Source organism: Glycine max, chromosome 9 (genome assembly GCF_000004515.6).
Source record: "Glycine max cultivar Williams 82 chromosome 9, Glycine_max_v4.0, whole genome shotgun sequence".
Classification (NCBI taxonomy): Eukaryota; Viridiplantae; Streptophyta; class Magnoliopsida; order Fabales; family Fabaceae; genus Glycine; species Glycine max.
In genome coordinates, this window is record NC_038245.2 from 9,017,041 (window position 1) to 9,039,603 (window position 22,563).

The window sequence follows — 22,563 nt, forward strand, 5'->3', positions numbered from 1 at the left end:
TTTTCCACTCTCTTTGTAAAAATCCTTTTACAAAGTCTGAACCACACATGGACAACCCTTCCCTTGTGTTCAAGAATCCTTTACAACAAGAGACCCTAGGTCTCTTAATCCTTTTTCAGAAGTGATGCAATTCTACCCCGCAAGGGCATTGGATAGAAGACTCCAAGTAGATTGGGCCAGAGATCCAAGGAAAGGCCCTAGGGTTCTCATGAGCCTTAGGGTAGATTTTGAGCTCATGGGCTAAGTATGAGCCCGCTTATCTTTGTAAATATTAGAATAGGTTTTTCCTTCGTTTGGGCCTTGTATTTTGGCCATTCTACTAGTATAGGGTTTTAGCCTTGTATTTTGAGGCATTTTGAGTAGTCTTTGTAGTAGGGACTTTTTTGTATTTTCATGTATTTTGTCATGGGGGTGAGCTTAGCTATTATAGGGGGTGTGTAGCTAAGCTCTAGCTTCTCATCTCAAGGAGGTGAGCTTAGCTATTAGAGAGGTGTGTGTAGCTAAGCTCTAGCTTCTTTAGGAATCTTCTCAAGGAAGCTTCTCAAGGAGGTGAGCTTAGTTATTAGAAGGGTGTGTGTAGCTAAGCTCTAGCTTCTCAAGGAAGTTTTCTCAAAGAACCTTCTCAAGGAAGTTTTCTCAAGAAAACTTCTCAAGGAAGCTACCTAGTCTATAAATAGAAGCATATGTAACACTTGTTGTAACTTTGATGAAAGAGAGTCTTGTGAGACACAACTCAAAGTTCAACTTCTCTCCCTTTTTCTTCCTTCAATTTCGTGCTCCCCCCTCTCTCTTTCTCTCCCTCTTTCTTTTCCTCCATTGAAGCATCCTCTCCAAGCTTCTTATCCAAGGCTCATCTTGGTGGTGAAACTCCTTCTTCCATGTCTTATTCCCTAGTGGATGGCGCCTCCTCTCACCTCTTCTCCTTTGTCTTCCGCTGCATCTCCATGGTGGAAAATCACCATTAAAGGACCTCATTGAAGCTCAAAGATCTAGCCTCAATAGAAGCCCCACAAGCAAGCTTCCATCAAGAAGTAAGAAGAAGAGAATAAGAAATCTCTCTTGAAAGAGAAAGATATTACAATTAAAGATCAATCAAGATTCCTTATTGAATATGAAAGTGTTTGACCAAATAATCCTTTTTGAGAGGATAAGACATTTCAGTTCAGAAAAACTCTCTTAATCTTTTGAGAGGATAAGACTTTTTGGGTAATGAAAACTCTCAAGAATTTTCGTATCCCAAGTCACTTATATATAGGCCTTTGATGGCCATTCAAAAACATTTGAAAATATATGACTATTGGGAGTTATATTCGAAAATCCTTACTAGTAATCGATTACAATAATGGTGTAATCGATTACACAGTTACTTCTGAAGAGTTATGACTCTTCTTATTTGAAATTTGAATATTTAAACACTGATAATCGATTACCAACTTACTGTAATCGATTACACAACTTTGAAATTTAAATTCAAATTTCTTATGGCTGTTTTAAAATGTTCCAAACCTCTGGTAATCGATTAGAAGCCATGTGTAATCGATTACATGCTTTCTAAAATATTTAAAACCTTTTCAAAAAGCATATTGGCCACTGGTAATTGATTACATCCTCTGGTAATCGATTACTAGAGAGTAAATCTCAATTTAAAATGATTTAGATAAAATTCTTTGGCCAAACCTTTTGCTTTTTTAATTTGGAAACTTCTTCCTAAGATTCAAGAGATCAACTTGATCATATATCTTGATTTTCTTGGATTCTTGTCTTGAATAAAACTTGAGAAGCACTTGATCCTTTGGCATCATCAAAACATCAAAATATCTTGCTTCTACAATCTCCCTCTTTTTGATGATGACAATATCCTGAAATCAAGATAAACTATGTACAAGTTGATAGCACGTACACACAACCCTTACTCTCCCTATCTTTTGGAATTTATGCCTAAGTTAATGATTTCTAACCCATGTTCTCTCCCCCTTTGGCAACACCAAAAAGCCAACAACGTATAAGGAAAAGAATTAAGGAAAACAATCAATAGTAAACAAAGTCAGTCATAAACTGAAGCAGACCACTCAAAGTCTTAACCAATCAATTTAAAGTCTAGAAATAGTAATAAAAGTGCAAGTTAACCATAACTAAAACAATAAAAGCCAAATGCATGGTTGAAATAAAGAACTACTAGAAAGAACTATGGGGCAGCTGGTGGATCGAAGCAACGGCGAATGAAACCCATGTCATCTTCAAGCTGAGTAATCTGTGTATCCATGCCTTCAAAATAAGCATCCATGGCATCCAAATGGTCATCTATGAACGGTCGAAGGCCACGTAGTTCAGAAAGGACTTCATGCATAAGAGTAGAGGAAGCATCTCTATGTGGCAGAGGAGACGGAGTACGCTCATCAGGAATCCGTAGTGGTAAATCTTGTTTCCTAATCCACTGTCCATCAATATCCTTACGGTACCAAAAAAAAGTTACCACTCCAGCACCAATGGAAAAAGATCTCTTGACTTGAACAAAAGGTTCATCATCAAGAGGAATTTGAAAGTGACGAAGAACAAGAGTGACTAACTAAGGATATGGAAGAGGTGCATTGGTTCGTAATGCCTTATGCATATGGTACTTAACCAATTTTAAGGACATAAAATCATATCATCCTGAATTTTTAAATTACTGTAAAAGACTCTAACTAGTTCAGGATAATAAGGCATTTTTAAGGACATAAAATCAACTAATCCAGAGTTTTGAAACACTTGATAACAGTCAAATGTCTCAACATTAAATAAATCTATGTCTAGGTACTTAGGGTCTAAGATGATCCTAGAAGAAAATTGAGAAGTGTACCGTAGATTTTGATCATCTGAAGAAAATAGAGTAGATGATCATGGAGATGACAAGGAAGGGGGAAGTGGTGCTATGGGTGCTTCAGATGGTCCGTGGTGTCGATGGGCAGCAGCGGCGGAGGAAGTGGATGAGCCCTTTCTCTTTTTCGATGATTCAGCCATTTGATGATGTTTTTGCAGATTTCAATCGGTTGAATCAAAGGAGGATTGAAAATGATGTAGTTTGGGCTTTGTGGGACGTGATTTGGTTGAGAAACGAGTGAGATATGAGGATTGGATGTTTTTGGAGAAAGGGGGCGCCGCAACTCGTGATTTTTGTGACTGCAGCTTCTGAAACGTGGCTATTTATAGAAGATGACATTATGTAATCGATTACAAGGTTTGGTAATCGATTACAGGAGCACTTAGCCTTCTGGTAATCGATTACAGGATGCTGTAATCGATTACAGGCTATTTGTTCTTGTGTAATTGATTACACGTAATGGTAATCGATTACCAGAACACTAACTAGGCTTTTTCCTCTAAAAAAATTTGTGTCTATGCTAAAAACATCTAACTATGTCAATCATCAACACTAATACTTATTTAATTCAATCAATCAAGCATCAATCAAACATAATCAAAGTCTGAGAATCAATTACAACCAATCAATCATCAAACATAAATATTTCAATCAACCAATCAATCCTTATTTATCCAAATCACTAATATCCAAGAGGTCTAATTGTCTTCTAATGGAAAAGAATGTTTATTTGGAGAGAGGTTTTGTGAAGATATCAGCAAGTTGATTCCTTGTATCAATAAATTCTAGCGCACAATCTCCCTTCAGAACATGATCTCTTAGAAAATGGTGCCTAATTTCTATATGTTTGGTTCTAGAATGTTGAACTGGATTTTTGGAAAGATTGATTGCACTTGTATTATCACACCTAATAGGTATATGGTTAAGAAAGATTCCATAATCAGAGAGTTGTTGCTTCATCCATAAAATCTGTGCACAACAAATTGCCGGTAGAAATATATTCCACTTCTACAGTGGGTAAAGCAACACTATTTTGTTTCTTACTATGCCAAGAGACTAGAGAAGATCCAATGAGTTGACAAGTTCCACTTGTGCTCTTTCTATCTGTTTTAGAACTGGCAAAGTCTGAATCAGAGTATCCTATTAAGGTGCATGTGGAATTCCTAGGATACCATAAACCTATATTCATAGTGCCTAATAAATATCTTATGATTCTTTTAACGGCACTAAGATGTGATTGTTTGGGATTTGATTGAAATCTAGCACACATACACACACTAAACATTATATTAGGTTTGCTAGCGGATAAATAAAGAAGGGATCCGATCATACCTCGATATTGCTTAACATCTATTGACTGACTGATTTCATCTTTATCTAAATAACAAGCAATGCACATTGGTGTAGCCATGTGCTTAGCATTTTTCATGCCGAATCTGTGAATTAACTCTTTGCAGTACTTGGATTGATTGACAAAAATTCCAGCCTTGGTTTTTTTTAATTTGTAATCCAAGAAAGAAATTAAGTTCTCCCATCATTGACATTTCAAACTCACTTTGCATGTCATGAGAGAATTCCTTGCACAATAATTCATTAGTAGATCCAAAAATAATATCATCAACATAAATTTGAACCAATAAAATATCATGTGATTTTCTCTTTATGAAAAGAGTAGTATCTACTTTGCCTCTAGAGAAGTCCTTTTCTAAAAGGAACTTACTCAAACACTCATACCAAGCCCTAGGGGCTTGCTTTAAGCCATATAAAGCCTTTTTTAATTTAAAAACATGATTAGGCTTGTCTAAGTTTTCAAATCCAGGGGGTTGATCAACATATACTTCCTCTTGAATAAAGCCATTTAAGAATGCACTTTTTACATCCATTTGATAAAGCTTAAAATTCATTATGGATGCATAGGCTAATAGCATTCTGATGGCTTCTAATCTAGCAACTAGAGCATATGTCTCCTCATAATCTATTCCCCCTTCTTGATTATATCCTTTGGTGACTAATCTAGCCTTATTCCTTATAACTATGCCATTTTCATCTAATTTATTTCTAAAAACCCATTTTGTTCCAATGATTGGGTAGTTTTCAGGTTTCTCAACTAACTCCTAAACATCATTCCTTTCAAATTGGTTTAGTTCTTCATGCATAGCTATTATCCAATTTTCATCTATTATGGCTTCATTTAAATTTTTAGGTTCTATCATAGATACAAAAGCCATGTTATTGCATAAATCTTTGAGAGAGTGTCTAGTTGTTACCCTTTTTGAGATGTCACCAATGATTTTGTCAAGGGGATGATCTCTTGAAGTTTTCCACTCTCTTGGAAGATCATTATTTGCTTTGACTTCTACTGGTGGATCTTCATTGCTTCCTTCTCCTTTTCCTTTAGAATCTTGTCCATGAATGTACATTTGTTCTAAAGATTCTGCAATATCATCTAAAATATCCTTTCTTGGAGAAATAGCATTAGACTCATCAAAGGAAACATGAATTGATTCTTCAATTGTCATTGTTCTGTTATTATATATTCTATAAGCTTTACTATGCAAAGAATATCCAAGGAAAATTCCTTCATCTGACTTAGCATCAAATTTTCCTAAGTTTTCTTTTCCATTGTTTAATACAAAACATTTACAACCAAAAACATGAAGGTGTGAGATGTTTGGTTTTCTACCATTGAACAGTTCATATGGGGTTTTCTTTAAAATGGGTCTTATTAAAGCCCTATTCATGATATAGCATGCAGTATTAACGGCTTCAGCCCAAAAATTGTAGAAGCAAGCTTCATGATGAATCAAGATTGATTCAAGGAGTTTTGATGATAACAAAGATGATGACAAAAAGCTCAAAAGTCAAGATCACTTCATGATAACAAAGATGATGACATTCAAGAATGAGTTCAAGATTGAGTCAAGAACACTTCAAGGATCAAGAGAAAATTTGATTTCAAGAATCAAGATCAAGATTCAAGACTCAAAGATTCAAGAGAAGACTTAATCAAGATAAGTATTAAAAAGTTTTTCAAAACATTGAGTAGCACAAGAAGTTTTTTACAAAATCATTACCAAAGAGTTTTACTCTCTGGTAATCGATTACCAGATTATAGTAATCGATTACCAGTGGTTTTAAAATGTTAAGATTTTCAAAATTCAAAATGAAAAGTCACATCTGTTGACGTGTGTCACCCTAAATTCATCCGGGGACCATCCGTTGTTAGGATGCGACCCTCGTTTGACTACTTTGAGGTACTTGGCACCCATTGTTAGGCAATTCGTGAAGTTCCGTGACATGCCGGAAGTCAGAAGAAAGCATTTTTGCACAACCCGTGAAGTTCCGTGACATGCCGGAAGTCGAAAGGAAGTGTTAGTGCGCAATCCGTAAAGTTCCATAACATCCCAGAAGCCCAAAAAGGGGATGATTGCGTGATCCATAAGGTTTCGTAACATTACGAAAAGAAAACAAGTATCGTTACAAAATTCGTAAAGTTTCATAACGTTACGGAAAAAGAATCTGCAAAAAAAGGCATGGGGTGTATTTAGTAAACAGGGAGTGCAAATAGCAACCAGGCCCACTTGGGCCTTCCAGGATGTTCTCCAGAAGGCGGTGCCTTCTGGAGGAAGCAACCTAGCTCGCCTGGGCGAGCTGGGTGGCAAGCTCCTCCCTCATTTTCCTATAAATAGGGGGAGGAGGGAAGAACAAAAATGTTCAACCCTCCTGGTATCTGAGATTCACTTAAAATTAGTGAGAAAAATTGTTTCCGTGAAGAAAATCCAAATCGAGGCGCTTCCGTAATGCTTCCGTGACGTTTCCGTGGGTGATTTCGCGAAGATTTTCAACCGTTCTTCGTCGTTCGTCGTTCGTTCTTCGTCGTTCTTCGGTCTTCAACCGGTAAGTTCCCGAAATCGAACTTTTAAATTCATTCTATGTACCCTTAGTGGTCCTCATTTGTTTTCGCGTGCTTTTATTTTCATTTCATTTACTTTCTGTACCCCCTTTTGACGTGCTTTAGTCATTTATTTAAGTCAATTTCTCGCCTAATCAAAAATAAAATAAAATTTCAACCGATAGTTAGTATTATAACATCCTTTAATTTATGTTAAAATGAATTCCGACCGTTCGGTCATGCCATAACCACGTTTAAAACCAAAAAAAAGGCAAAATAATGATATAATAAAAAAAATCTTTTAGTAAAATAAAAAAAAAATCAATTGGACGTTTTTTCTTTGGGATTTCCCTTTCTTAATCGAATCGACTAATAACCAAAGTGAAACTAAGGCTAAAATCAATTCATAAACCAAACTTTTAGTCATCGCCTAAAAATGCCATTTTCAAAGGTCCAACGCCTCGAAATGGTCTTTTCCGCTGTTATTGGTTAATTGTAGATATCTAAAGGACTAAAATCAACATGTAACTTTATTACCTCTTTCAAAAATAAAGAGATCATTAATGGTCCAATGCCTTAATGTCTTCTCTCTTTTCAAAAGAATCGAAAGATTGTTTAATGGTCCAACGTCTTAAATAACCTTTCATTCAATAAAAACATATTTTGCAAAAAGGATAAAAACAAATTAACCAAACACTTTGTTCTCAAAGAACTACGTAGGTCTGATTTCCTTATCACAATTGAGGAATACGTAGGAGCAAGGGAAACACCCTCGTCGACCACAAAAAGATAAAAAGGCATAAAAAGACATAAGAACGTAAAAAGGGAAAATAATATAAATTGAAGTCACATTTGCACATTGGATTAAAGGTTGTCGTCTCTTGTGACGGACGTGTGGGGTGCTAATACCTTCCCTGTGCGTAAATACAACTCCCAAACCATTCACTTAAAGTTCGTAGATCACGTCTTTTCCGGTTTTTCCGATGTTTTCCTCAAATAAACGTTGGTGGCGACTCCACGCGTATTCCTTTCTTGGAAGACGCACCCGTGAGTCATGCGTCGCCCTCCCGTCGAAGGGTAGGTTGCGACAGTTGGCAACTCCACTGGGGACTGTTTTTAGAGAGTTAGGCCATTTAAATCTTGTGCAATCTTTTATCATGACTTTCACCTTTGTTGGTTTCCCTTTATTTTTCTTATGTTCTTGTATATATAACTCTTTGATGCTTTTAATGCGTTTTAAAATGTATGCATGAGGTAAATATTTTTTCATTTGATGCACACAAACACCAACACTATTTGCACACACGGTGAGTTGAAAAAAGGGCCCTATACCCGAGTTCGTGGGAACATAAGGAGTGGAGGTGAATCTGTGATTATGCTAGGTCTCTGACTTGCTTGATTACAGTGAACCCTCATCTAGATTTTTTCTCTTTGATAACATATTGTTGCTAGTAGTCCCTACTGTTGCAATATGTCCTTCGAAGGGAGTGATACCTCTAGAGACCATCAAGAGAGATATGACCACCTTGGGAATTATCACTAAAATCCTTGTTAGCTCCCTCCCATATAGGTCCCTTGAATAGGGGCACAGAGCGGGCACGCTGCGTGCCATTTTTCACACTGTCATGCATAAGTGTCATGTACCCTTTTGCTTATATTTTGTGAATATTGTCATACTATGTACATTCCCGTGTTGCGCCTTTCGCATATGCATCACGCACGGGTTTTGTCTTGATCCCCTCTCTTTGGCAAACCAATGGAGGGTCCGTGTCACCTTCTTAAATACATACGTTGGGCACTTTGCTACCCCAAGACGTTGTATCTAAGAAGGAGACAATTTCCCAGGCTCCTGTGTTCATAAATTGCATCTATATCATACGCATTTCTTCATGCATTCATCCATTCCACCCATGATAGATGTCGGAGTTTTGATTCGCGTTAGATTTTGTTTCACTTTAGTAAAACATGGGATCAAGTCAAACTCCTTCGCTTAAAAAGAGGTTCTATCAAGTCAAGGTCAAGAGCCTAGGGATCACTAGTCTAAAAGAGTTACGGCAGTTGATGGGTCGGCTCCAGCGGCAAGCTTTTCGCAAAGCTTACGGTAAAATCTGGGACCTAGCCATGGTAGAAGTCTCCATAGAGGCCATTGCTTCCCTCGCCCAGTATTATGATCAGCTATTGAGGTGCTTCACCTTTGGGGATTTCCAGCTATCACCCATGGTAGAAGAATTTGAAGAGATCCTAGGATGTCCTCTAGGGGGAAGGAGACCATACCTCTTCTCAGGGTTCTATCCTTCATTAGCTAGAATTTCTAGGATAGTCCAAATCTCAGCGCAGGAATTAGACCATAGAAAGCAAGTCGAAAATGGGGTGGTTGGAATACTGAGAAAATATTTGGAGGCAAAAGCAAGAATCTTGGCAGGTAAAGGCGAATGGGCCAAGTTTGAGAACCGCTAAAAGGGAGGAAGTTGAGGCACCGAAGGAAGACGAAAAGGTGCAGGCCCTTAGGACAGAACTCGAGCAAGCTCAAACAGTCAAAGAAAGGTTCAAATCAGCAGCTCTTAAAATCCGAAAGGAGAGTGCCGAACTGAGAGATATAAATATAGCTACCACCAAAGCCTTGGAACAAGAAACCAAGAGGGCTCATAGGGAAGAGCACGGTCGGAACAAGTTCCGAGGGGCTCTGTGGGGCAGCAGCAACGAGCTTAAGCTCTAGAGAGAGGAAAGGGACCAATCACGAGTAGACAGTTTGATCTTGAAAGATGAGCTGAAGGTTTGCTCAAGGTCCAAAAGAAACTTGTCTCAGCGGTTATGCGAAACAGAGACCAACATGCTAGCCATCGTCAGCAGGTACCAAGAAGAACTAAATCTAGCCACGACCCACGAGCATAGAGTGGCGGACGAGTATGCCCAAGTGTACGCAGAAAAGGAGGCTAGAGGAAGGGTGATCGACTCGTTACATCAAGAGGCAACAATGTGGATGGATCGATTTGCTTTTACCTTGAACGGGAGTCAAGAACTTCCCCGATTGCTTGCCAAGGCCAAAGCGATGGCGGATACCTACGTCGCCCCCGAGGAAGTCCACGGACTTCTTGGCTATTTGTCAGCATATGATAGATCTAATGGCCCATATAGTTAGGAACCGCTAGGAAGCTTGTATTGTCGCTCAGATCTTGACTAGTTATAACTTTCTGAATAAAATGAGTTTTTCCTATGTTTTTACTCCAAAAGTTAGTGCGAATCAAATCACTCCCACATTTTATCTCTAGCATGCATTCATTATTCTTTACCTACACCTCACGTTTGGTTTTTTAGGAAATACACCATAACTAAACGCGCCCCAAGGCATCCCTATCGCACCAGATCCAAATCTAGAACGATGGGTGATCAAGAGGAGACACAGGAACAGATGAAAGCCGACATGTCGGCTTTGAAAGAACAAATGGTTTCCATGATGGAGGCCATGTTAGGAATGAGACAACTCATGGAGAAAAATGTGGCCACCGCTGTTGCTGTTAGTTCGGCTGCCAAAGCAGACCCAACTCTCCTAGCTATTGCGCACTGTCCTCCCCCAAACACGGTAGGACAAGAAAGGAGCACACTGGGGCACAACAGTAACCCCCATTTGGGATACAACCGGGTGGCTTACCCTTATGGATTACCGCCTAATTACACGCCGCCAGTCATGCATGATGATGCGGGTCATGTCTCTTCCCCCATCCTCGAAGGGGAGCCTCCTCGATAGCCCGACGAGGTCCATGAAGATCATCGAGAGTATACCCAAGGGGATGTCGATTTCTACCCCTCGATCCCCGTCGAGGGGCCGACGTCCAACACATTGCCTCAGCCCAACCTCACAGCACAACCAATATTCTTGTACACAGAAAGACCACCCCCAGCGGCCGAAGAAAGAAGGAAACTCGATCTCCTTGAGGAGAGATTGAGAGCTGTTGAAGACTTCAGTGACTATCCATTTGCGGACATGATGGATCTTTGCTTGGTACTAGATGTCATCATCCCCCCAAAATTCAAAGTGCCTGATTTTGACAAGTATAAAGGGACGACTTGTCCTAAAAACCATCTCAAGATGTATTGTCGCAAGATGGGGGCGCACTCTAGGGATGAAAAGTTGTTGATACACTTTTTTCAAGATAGCTTGGCTGGAGCCGCGATTGTTTGGTACACTAATCTGGAAGCTTCCCGCATCCGTACTTGGAAGGACCTGATTATTGCTTTCCTAAGGCAATATCAGTATAATTCCAATATGGCTCCCGATCGCACTCAGCTACAAAATATGTTTAAGAAGGAAGGTGAGACCTTCAAAGAATACGCACGGCGGTGGAGAGACCTGGCAACACAAGTGGCCCCTCCCATGGTCGAAAAAGAGATGATTACCATGATGGTAGACACCTTGTCAGTGTTTTACTATGAGAAGTTGGTAGGCTACATGCCTTCCAGCTTCGCGGACTTGGTACTCGTTGGGGAAAGAATCGAAGTAGGGTTGAAAAGAGGGAAGTTCAATTACATTTCCTCCACAAGTGCCAATGCTAAGAGAATCGGAGCAACTGGGGCAATAAGGAAGGAAGGAGATACCCATGCCGTCACTTCAGCGCCCGCATGGGTCAAACCCCCGCAGACCTCTCATGGTACACATCAGTATGCGCAACATCATCCGAGCTTTTCAACTCGCGCCGGGAACTCCTCCAATTCAGCACCCGTACAGCCTAGAGAGCCCGCCCCCATCCAGAGGGAGGCCCCCCAAGCTCCGGCTCCAACCACGGCTCGCCCGGCCGGCAATTCCAACATAATAAGGAACTTTCCCCCAAGGCCAATTCCAGAATTCACCCCACTCCCAATGACGTACAAGGACCTCTTGTCGTCCCTCATCGCCAACCAAATGGTCGTAATAACTCCCGGGAAGATCTACCAACCCCCTTTGCCAAAGTGGTATGATCCTAATGCAACTTGCACGTACCATGGGAATACCCCGGGCCATTCCATCGAAAAATTTCTGGCCCTTAAATACAAGGTCCAACATTTGATAGACGCTGGATGGCTGACATTTCAAGAGGATCAGCCCAACGTGAAAACCAACCCTCTCGCCAATCATGGAGGGGGAGTGGTTAATGCCATTGAGTCAGATAGGCCGCACAGGTCTAAGCCTTTAAAGGACGTGGCAACCCCTAGGAGGTTTATCTTTGAGGCCCTACAAAAGGGAGGTGTAATTCCCCACGGTGGGCATGAAGAGGATTCTTGTTTGTTGCATCCCGGCGAGCTACATAACATGGAAACATGTTTAGCAGTGGAGGAATTGTTGCAACAAATGGTAGATCAAGACCGACTGGAAGTCAGTGATGAGGGGAGGGAAGAGCAGCATATATGTATGCAATCCGCGGATGAGAGAAGTTTTGGAAGGCCTAAACCTTTGGTGATATATTTCACCAAGGACGCAGCTTCACAAAAGCCCCGATACCCCTCGACAGCTAAACCTGTTCCTTTCCTATACCAAAACATCCACGCAGTCCCGTGGAGGTATACACCTCCGAGTTAAAAGGAAGAAGAAGCCACCGACATCAGCTCGTTGTCGGCCAAGGTAACCAACATCACGGGGCTGAGCGTTGTGACCCACAGCGATCGCGTGTTTGCACCCCCGGACTTGCCAACACAACCTGCAAACGTTAAAGGGAAGGCGAAGATGGTGGAGGAACAAAATGACAAGACGACCCTCACTCCGAACGAGGATATTCCAGTGAAGGGTCTTCCGGAGAAAAGGGATGGTTGTGGCAAGAAGGAAGTGTCGCTAGAGGAAGCAAGCGAGTTTCTCCGCATTATTCAGCATAGCGAGTTCAAGGTCATTGAGCAGCTCAACAAAACCCCGGCCAGGGTCTCTCTTTTGGAGTTACTCATGAGCTCTGAGCCTCATCGGGCTTTGCTAGTAAAGGTCTTGAACGAAGCTCATGTGGCTCAATATATCTCTGTAGAGGGCTTTGGGGGACTCGTCAATAATATCACCGCCAACAATTATCTCGCCTTTGCTGAAGAAGAAATCCCTATCGAGGAAAGAGGGCATAACAGGGCTTTGCATGTATCAGCCAAGTGCATGGACCACGTCGTAGCCAAGGTGCTCATCGATAACGGTTCCAGTTTAAATGTAATGCCCAAAAGCACTTTGGAGAAATTACCGTTTAATGCTTCTCATCTAAAGCCAAGTTCCATGGAACGCTCTGTTATAAGGTGATGTCCTTTGGACTCAAGAACGCCGGGGCAACTTATCAACGGGCTATGGTGGCTTTGTTCCATGATATGATGCACCGAGAAATCGAAGTTTATGTGGACAACATAATTGTCAAGTCTAAGACCGAGGAGGAACACCTTGTCAACCTGCGGAAGTTGTTCAAAAGGCTTAGGAAGTATCAATTGAGGTTAAACCCCCCTAAGTGCACTTTTGGGGTCAAATCAGGGAAATTGCTAGGTTTCATCGTAAGCCAGAAAGGGATAGAGGTGGACCCCGAAAAGGTAAAGGCCATCCTTGAGATGCCGGAACCCTGTACCGAGAGGCAAGTCCGAGGTTTCCTGGGACGTTTGAATTATATTGCCAGATTCATATCACAGCTCACTGCTATTTGTGAGCCGTTGTTCAAACTCTTACGCAAAAACCAAACCGTCCGCTAGAACGAGGATTGTCAAGAAGCGTTTGGAAGGATCAAACAGTCTCTCACGAACCCTCCTGTGCTTATGCCGCCAGTGCCCGAAAGGCCTATCATCTTGTATATGACGATTTTGGACGAGTCGATGGGATGTATGCTGGGGCAACATGACGCGTTCGGGAAGAAAGAGCGCACTGTCTACTACTTGAGTAAGAAGTTCACGGCCTGTGAGATGAATTACTCCCTGCTCGAAAGAATGTGTTGTGCTTTAGTCTGGGCGTCCCACCGTCTAAGACAATATATGCTGAGCCATACCACCTGGTTGATATCCAAGATGAACCCGGTTAAGTATATCTTTGAAAAGCCTGCTCTCACAGGACGGATCGCCCGGTGGCAAGTCTTGCTATCCGAGTTTGATATAGTTTACGTCACCCAAAAGGCGATAAAGGGAAGCGCCTTAGCAGATTATTTGGCTCAGCAGCCTCTCAACGACTATCAGCCCATGCATCTCGAATTCCCGGATGAGGACATCATGGCCTTGTTTGAGGAAAAACTAGACGAGGACCGGGACAAGTGGACTGTGTGGTTTGACGGGGCGTCAAACGTTCTAGGCCATGGCATTGGAGCAGTATTGGTCTCTCCAGACAATCAATGTATACCTTTCACAGCCAGGCTGGGGTTTAACTGCACCAACAATATGGTTGAGTATGAAGCGTGTGCCCTGGCCGTCTAGGCAGCAATTGACTCTAATGTCAAACTGCACAAAGTGTACGGGGACGCAGCACTGGTGATTCACCTGCTGAGAGGGGAATGGGAAACTAGAGACCCCAAGCTGATACCCTACAAAGCCTATATCAAGGAGTTGGTTGATTCCTTTGATGAGATCTTCGTCCATCACGTTCCCCGGGAGGAAAATCAAATGGCGGATGCGCTTGCTACTTTGACGTCCATGTTCCAGCTAACACTGCACGGGGACCTACCATACATTGAGTTCTAGTGTCGTAGCAAACCCGCACATTGTTGTCAGGTAGAAGAGGAACGGGACGGTAAGCCTTGGTATTTCGATATCAAGCGATTCGTTGAAAGCAAAGAATACCCATCGGGGGCTTCCGACAATGATAAAAGGACATTGAGGAGATTGACAGCCGGTTTCTTCATGAGCGGGAGCATACTATATAAAAGAAACCATGACATGACTCTCCTGCGATGCGTGGATGCCAAAGAGGCGAACCACATGATCGAGGAAGTCCACGAAGGCTCATTTGGAACGCATGCCAATGGGCATGCTATGGCCAGGAAGATCCTGAGAACAGGTTATTACTGGCTCACCATGGAAAGTGATTGCTGCATCCATGTAAGGAAGTGCCATAAATGTCAAGCGTTCGCGGACAATGTCAATGCTCCGTCACATCCTCTGAATGTCATGTCCGCCCCTTGGCCTTTTTCCATGTGGGGGATAGACGTCATAGGGGCCATTGAACCCAAGGCTTCAAATGGTCATCGCTTCATTCTCGTGGCGATAGATTATTTCACCAAATGGGTCGAAGCGGCTTCCTACACCAATGTCACGAGGAGTGTAGCAGTCAGATTCATAAAGAGGGAGCTGATTTGTCGGTACGGACTCCCTAGGAAGATCATTACTGACAATGTCACCAATCTGAATAACAAGATGATGCAGGAAATGTGCGCGGATTTCAAAATCCAGCATCACAATTCCACGCCCTACCGACCAAAGATGAACGGAGCCGTGGAAGCAGCCAACAAGAATATTAAGAAAATTATTCAGAAGATGACAGTATCATACAAAGATTGGCATGAGATGTTGCCCTTTGCCCTACATGGATACCGAAATTCGGTACGAACTTCTACTGGGGCAACGCCGTATTCCTTGGTTTATGGAACGAAAGTGGGACTCCCATTTGAAGTAGAGATCCCTTCCCAGAGGATACTAGTAGAATCAGGCTTAGAAGAATTGGAGTGGGCTCAAACACGCTACGACCAACTCAATCTTATCCAAGGTAAGCGCTTGATGGCCATGAGCCATGGGCACCTGTATCAACAAAGAATGAAGAACGCATTCGAGAAGAAGGTGCGCTTGCTCAAGTTCCATGAGGGGGACCTTGTGCTAAAAAAGATGTCCCACGTTGTTAAAGATAATTGAGGGAAGTGGGCCCCGAACTACGAAGTACCTTTCGTTGTGAAAAAGGCTTTTTTTGGAGGGGCCCTGGTGCTTACCAACATGGATGGCAAGGAGCTACCTTTACCCGTGAATTCTGATGTTGTCAAGCGATACTACGCTTAGAATCTGGGGCAATTAAGGATATCGTTGCATGTTATTTTATTTTTGTGTGTTCTTCTTGGTTTCCCCCAGGGATTCCTGTCCGCTGTAATTTTCTCATCACAATCTTTTAAAAGAAAAGAACATGAGATTGAGGCTTCAGTCCTCACTTCGTGCTTTAAACCATGTGCAGTTTGTGATAACCTGAGCCTTTTCGCTCAGTTCATGGGATGCCTCAAGTGCTTAATTAAAAATGAACCTAACCAGCTTTCACTAAAAAGATTGTTGCATTTGAAAACATTCATGCACACGCATACGCATGCATGTTTTGTGATAATAGGGGCAGAATCGTCTTCGGCCGTGGTCAGATGACGGGACGAAGCTGAAGGCAGAAACCCATCAAGGTAAAACGGTAACGCGGCCACGGTTTACCACGCAATGTTGTTTCCTACTTTCAGGTACTTAGGGATGGACGCAAGTAGAGGCTAGGGTCACGACCGATAAGTTGTCGTCCCTTGCCTAGCTCTGGACAAATGGAAAGCGCCGCTACAAGGCGGCCTAGTATCCTTTAAATTCCCGGTAGTTATTACTGTTGTGTCTTTAAAGTAAATATTGGATGCCTAATCTACCCTGAGGGGGTTCGAGTAAGCGAACGCTGACCCATAGAAAGCCTTACTTATTTCTTCCCTAAAAAAAATGCAAGTTAGCTTGCCTGGGCGAGCAACCCCAGCATGAGATGGGTTAAAAGAGGGGGAGGGGAACGTTTTCTTCATCCAAAACTCCCCCCCCCCCCCCCACTTTCAAAAAACGCAAAGCCACGGGACTTGCTGTTTCTGCTCCCCCAAGCCACCTTTGGTTTCATTTTGCTTTCATTTTTTATACTCCTATTCACTCCAACAAGTAAGTATCTCATTCTTGAGCTTTCTAGCTTTCCATTGATGTATCTTGGTCTTCTTTTGGTGCTCTAAATTGTGTGAATGTGCCCAAACCTGTGGGGCAATTTTGGCTTTGTTTCATGCTTGATTGGTTTGAGTTAAGGGGTTGTAAGGGATGGCCCTAGGCCTAGGGTGTATTCTGAAGCAATGGGGCATGCCACATTGCCCCCATTCCCTTGCTATTCATGCCTAAACATGCGCCCACCAAGTGCTCGGTGAAATGCCTCAATGACATTTGGGCATGGTTTTGTGAACTTTGGATTGTAGGGCTGTTTTGTGTGTATAGGGACAACATGTAGAGTTTAAAATAAGTGCCTAAATTAAGGACTTAGACCTACGAGTCCAAACCTTTGGTTTTGAGTGCAAGAAAACATAAAAACGAAGGCATTAAAATAGGGGTTTCCCTTCAGGCCAGCGGCTGATTTGTTGGGGCTGCACCATGATGTTTGCCTAGTTTGTATAAAGATGTTATTCACGATGTGCATGTATATATAGAATAGGCAGCAAGAGACAAATACCCTTCAAATGAAACGTGTACATGTTGAATAGGTGGTCAAGCACTTTATGAATGTACACATGTTGGATGTGGCACGAAAATGCTTCCCCAAAATGAATATATGATGCGGAATTGCCTTTCAAGTGTAAATAGATGGCACGGAAATTCCTTTTCAAATAAATGCAAGTGTGTGCAAGACATGAGATTGGCTCTCCAATGTGCATATATGTATAAATAAATGTGAATGAAACAACAAAAAATTTTGTATGTTAATAAAATGCTTCAAATGTGCGTATGTAACTTTTGGTGGCAAAATACTTTGAATATGGACATGTGTATTTTTGGCACAATACCTTGAGCATGCATATATGAATTCTTTTCAAAAGAATATGTGTGGTAGCTAGAATGTTCTTGTATATTGATATAAATAGCAAGATATTTTGCGCGTATGCACGTTCATAAATGTTCTTCTTTAAGGAAATGTGTGCACAAATTTGTTCTAAATCGAAAAGATTAGCATGCCGTTTTTGCTTTAAAATAGCATTTCCTTGTGAACTAATTTCCCAAATGTTTGTCCTCGTAGGAAATGGCTCTGAAAAAGCTCTCCGCGAAGAGATCTAGGAGGGACGCCGCGGCTGAAGGGACCAGTGCCGCTCCCGAGTTTGATAGCCACCGTTTCAGGAGCGCCGAGCACCAGCAGCGTTTCAAGGCCATCAAGGGATGGTCGTTCCACAAAGAGAGACGCGTCCAGCTCAGGGATGATGAGTACACAGATTTTCAGGAGGAGATAGCCCGCCGACATTGGACGTCGCTGGTCACTCCCATGGCTAAGTTTGACCCAGACATAGTCCTGGAGTTTTATGCTAATGCTTGGCCCACAGAAGAGGGAGTGCGGGACATGCGGTCATGGGTGAGGGGTCAGTGGATTCCCTTTGACGCAGATGCCCTCAGCCAGTTCCTGGGTGACCCGCTAGTGTTGGAGGAAGGCCAGGAGTACGAGTTCAATCAAAGGAGGAACAGGGCCGATGGGTTCGACGAGGAGGCCATTGCCCAACTATTATGCACACTGGGGCAAGATTTCACCTGGACCGCTGCAGGGAGGCGGGTGAGGATCATGCGCACCAGTATGACCACCTTGACCCAAATGTGGATGACATTGCTGCTCAGCAATGTCCTGCCTAGTGATCATAACTCCGAGCTTCCTCTGCCGAAGTGTCAGCTGATGTATGCCATCCTGACACAGATGAGCGTCCATGTGGCTCAGTTGATTGCTGACGCCATCTATTTATTTGCAGGTATGCCACCCACCAGGCACCCTCTAGACCCGGATAAGTCTAACAGGGCCCTGGGGTTTCCAGCATTGATCACGGGCCTCTGCCAGTCATTCGGGGTTCCTGTCACACCTAGTAAGGTGATCCGACCGCCGATCACCCAGGCCTTCATTGAGAAGTATTGCACGCCTAGGCAAGCGTAGGTGATGCACCGCAGGCCGCAGAAGCACCGCCACCACCTCATCAGGCTAATCCCGCTAGGTCATTAGGCATGGAGCAGTATCTACAGCACTTGGTTCGCCAACAGGTGGCCAACCACCGGGGGCAGGTGCAGATACATGAGTGTCTCTACCAGCTCAGCCTCAGTCAGTAGGGCCAGGGTTTCGTTCCTTTTGCGTGCCCTACTCCAGATCAGTTTAGGGCTGAGGTCGCATGGCTCGGAGATTGGCCCGAGGCCCAGGCCGGGGAGACGCCTGCAGGAGCTCCCGGCGATGCAGAGGAGGCCTGTTTGGATGAGGAGATGACAGGCTTGCTCGGTTTCTTGAGAGGAAGCAGAGCCACGTGACCGAGGTAACCGCATTTTTTGACATTACTATTTTTTTATTAGTTTGCTATTGATGTTCTCTGTTATTGTCTATATTGTTGTTGACATTACTATTTTCTGTTTTTGTTCATATGGTTACTAACATTACTATCATTATTGTTCGTTTCTATTAGAAATTTTTGGCGTTATGGCTATCAGTTATTTCGTCACCATTTTTGCGACTTACCATTTTCGTGCGTTTTTCATTCACCTTGAGGTTAGACGTAAGTAGGTAGTGTGCGCCCTCGTCCGCACAACCTTTTCAGAGAAAAAAAGAGAAAAAAGAAAGAAGAGAGAGGAAATGAACAAATGATAAATAACTTAAAAAAGAAAAAGAGAAAAAAGAAAGAAGAAAGAGGAAATGAACAAATGATAAATAACTTTAAAAAGAAAAAAAAAGAGGAAAAGGAAAAGAGAGCAAGTAAGAAAAGAAAAAGAAGGAAGAAAGAAAAAAGGAAAATAAATAAAAATAAAAAGTTGTCTAGCTTAAAAACAACATGCTTGTGAAAAGAGATAACTTCCAACTTTTCTTTGAAAGAATTTACTGATCATAACCAGTTTTTGAAAAAATGTGTATACACCTGAAAGGTAAATGCTGTGAAAGTTTTTTCGAACACCAAAAGTAGACTCGGATGAATGCACAAATTGATAAAAGAACATATTTTGAAAACACTGGGTTGACTAAAGTAGAGAGAATGAATTATGAGCCCTAGCATCATATGACCAAAAACATTTCGACACTTGAGTGTCCACATAGGTGCATGCACGACTAGTTTTGCATAAAATTTCCAAATCATCATTGTTGCATTTGTGTCATGGAAATGGTGTGGGGCATCCCCTTTATCCCCGAACCGCTGGCCAAACCCTGACATATATCATGTCCAGCCGTTCTACAAGCCCTGAGCCAAAATCCCAACTTACCATAAACTTTGACCTTGGGTGAGAATGTCAATCCTTGCCTTCGGAAGAAAACAAAAAAAGAAAATTCCCAATCAAGAAAGGGAGAAAGCAAAAAAGGAAGAAAATTCCCAATCAAAAAGTGGGAGAAAGCAAAAAAAGAAAGAAAATTCCCGATCAAGGATCGGAAGAAAATAGAAGAAATATGCAAAAAGGCCTTTGGACCAGACGACATTTGAACAAATACAGAGTTATCACCATGTAAGCACAAAAAGAAAGGAAACCACGATCTGAAGTGGTCCTCTCCCTTTGATTGCCAACTAAAATCTAGTGCGTCGGTGACTTGTTCGCCTCACACTAAACCAAAATAGAAAACGAAAAGGCCAAGAACACTCAAAGCCAAAGTTCCCACCAAAAAAAAACATCATTCCCAAGAAAAAGTCCTATTGATCCATGATCACGCATGTAATCTTTGATTTGATAGGAAATGATTTGCAAAATCAATTCATGACATATCTATGGTTCGGAATTAGGATGAAACACTTACCTGTGCGAGATTGATACACTTTGAGTGATTTTCTTCTATTTTTGTTGAACCCAGTGTTTCCTCTAAATGGTCATTTAGAAACGAAAAGCTAACATCCAAAATCTCACTTATGGTTATGAGAAGATTTCATCAGCATACTCCCCTTCCCCGGTAGACACGTTGTTTTTCATCCGAAAAGCATATGTTGCTCTGATTAGTTGGAAGTTTTGTCTCTTTACTAAAGCATGTTTGCATTTTAGTGAAGAAAACACCGAGACTATTTTTAGTCTCACAAGTTATCCAGAACTACGTAGGTCTGAGTTCCTCATTAAGGATACGTAGGAGCAAGAGCCTCGCTTTTGTCGGTCGCCCCACAATCTCTGTCATACTGACCCTGTGGTCATGTGACATGTGGAGACACCTGATGGTTATCCGTTTAAACTTTCTTTTGCTATCTCTAAGACTCAAAGAATGATAGCACGCAGAGACTATCGTCGTCTTCTGCGCCTTTTGTCATCTACAGGCGGCGGGCCCAATGACATGCGGGAACCATTTGGTCCCGCACTTTTAAACTTTATTTTGCTATCTCTAAGACTCAAAACATGATAGCACGCAGAGACTAATGTCGTCTTCTGCGCCTTTTGTCATCCAGAGGCGGCGGGCCCGATGACATGCGGGAACCATTTGGTCCCGCACTTTTAAACTTTCTTTTGCTATCTCTAAGACTCAAAGCATGATAGCATACAGAGACTAACGTCGTCTTCTACGCCTTTTGTCATCCAGAGGCGGCGGGCCCGATGACATGCGGGAACCATTTGGTCCTGCACTTTTAAACTTTCTTTTGTTATCTCTAAGACTCAAAGCATGATAGCACGTAGAGACTAGTGTCGTCTTTTGCGCCTTTTGTCATCTAGAGGCGGCGGGCCCGATGACATGCGGTCATCCACACGCTCGATGAGTGATAAATGCGCAGAGACAAATTCTACGCCCTTTGTCATTCAGGAGCAACGAGTCGAGTGATAAATGCGTAGAGACAAATTATGGTCATTCTGCTCCCTTTGTCATTTAGATTTCGCAAGTTGAGTGATAAACGCGCAAAGACAAATTTTGCGCCCTTTGTCATTCAGGAACAGCAAGTCGAGAGGTGGGCGGAGACAAATTATGGTCATTCTGCACACCTTTGTCAACCAAGAGGAATGAATTTGACAGTATCAGGATGATCTAGGTCGTCGGTACTGATCACTTTCAAAAATTTTGCATGTTCCGCTGGCAGGGAGTTTCACCAGCCGAATAGTGTTTCGCTCGAACGAAATTAGTGTCCTATCTTTACTTCCCTTTTATCTCCAATAAAAGACAAGTAAAGAGGGGCAACTGTCATACCCTAATTTCGTCTGGGGACCATCCGTTGTTGGGATGCGACCCTCGTTTGACTACTTCGAGGTACTTGACACCCATCGTTAGGCAATTCGTGAAGTTCCATGACATGCAGAAAGTCAGAAGAATGCATAGTTACACAACCCGTGAAGTTCTGTGACATGCCGAAAGTCAAAAGGAAGTGTTAGTGCGCAATCCATAAAGTTCTGTAACATCCTGGAAGACCAAAAAGGGGATGATTACGTGATTCGTAAGGTTTCGTAACATTACAGAAAGAAAACAAGTATCGTTACGAAATTCGTAAAGTTTCGTAATGTTACGAAAAAAGAATCAGCAAAAAAAGGCAAGGGCGGTGAATTTAGTAAACAGGGGGTGCAAATAGCAACCAGGCCCACTTGGGCCTTCTGGGATGTTCTCCAGAAGGCTGGGCTAGCTGAGCTCACCTGGGAGAGCTGGGTGGCAAGCTCCTCCCTTATTTTCCTATAAATATGGGGAGGACAGAAGAACAAAAATGTTCAACCCTCCTGGTATCTGAGATTCATTTAAAATTAGTGAGAAAAATTGTTTCCATGAAGAAAATCCAAGCCAAGGTGCTTTCGTAACACTTCCGTGGGTGATTTCGCGAAGATTTTCAACCGTTCTTCATCGTTCGTCATTCGTTCTTCATCGTTCTTCAGTCTTCAACCAGTAAGTTCCCGAAATCAAACTTTTTAATTCATTCTATGTACCCTTAGTGGTCCTCATTTGTTTTCGTGTGCTTTTATTTTCATTTCATTTACTTTCCGTACCCCCTTTTGACGTGCT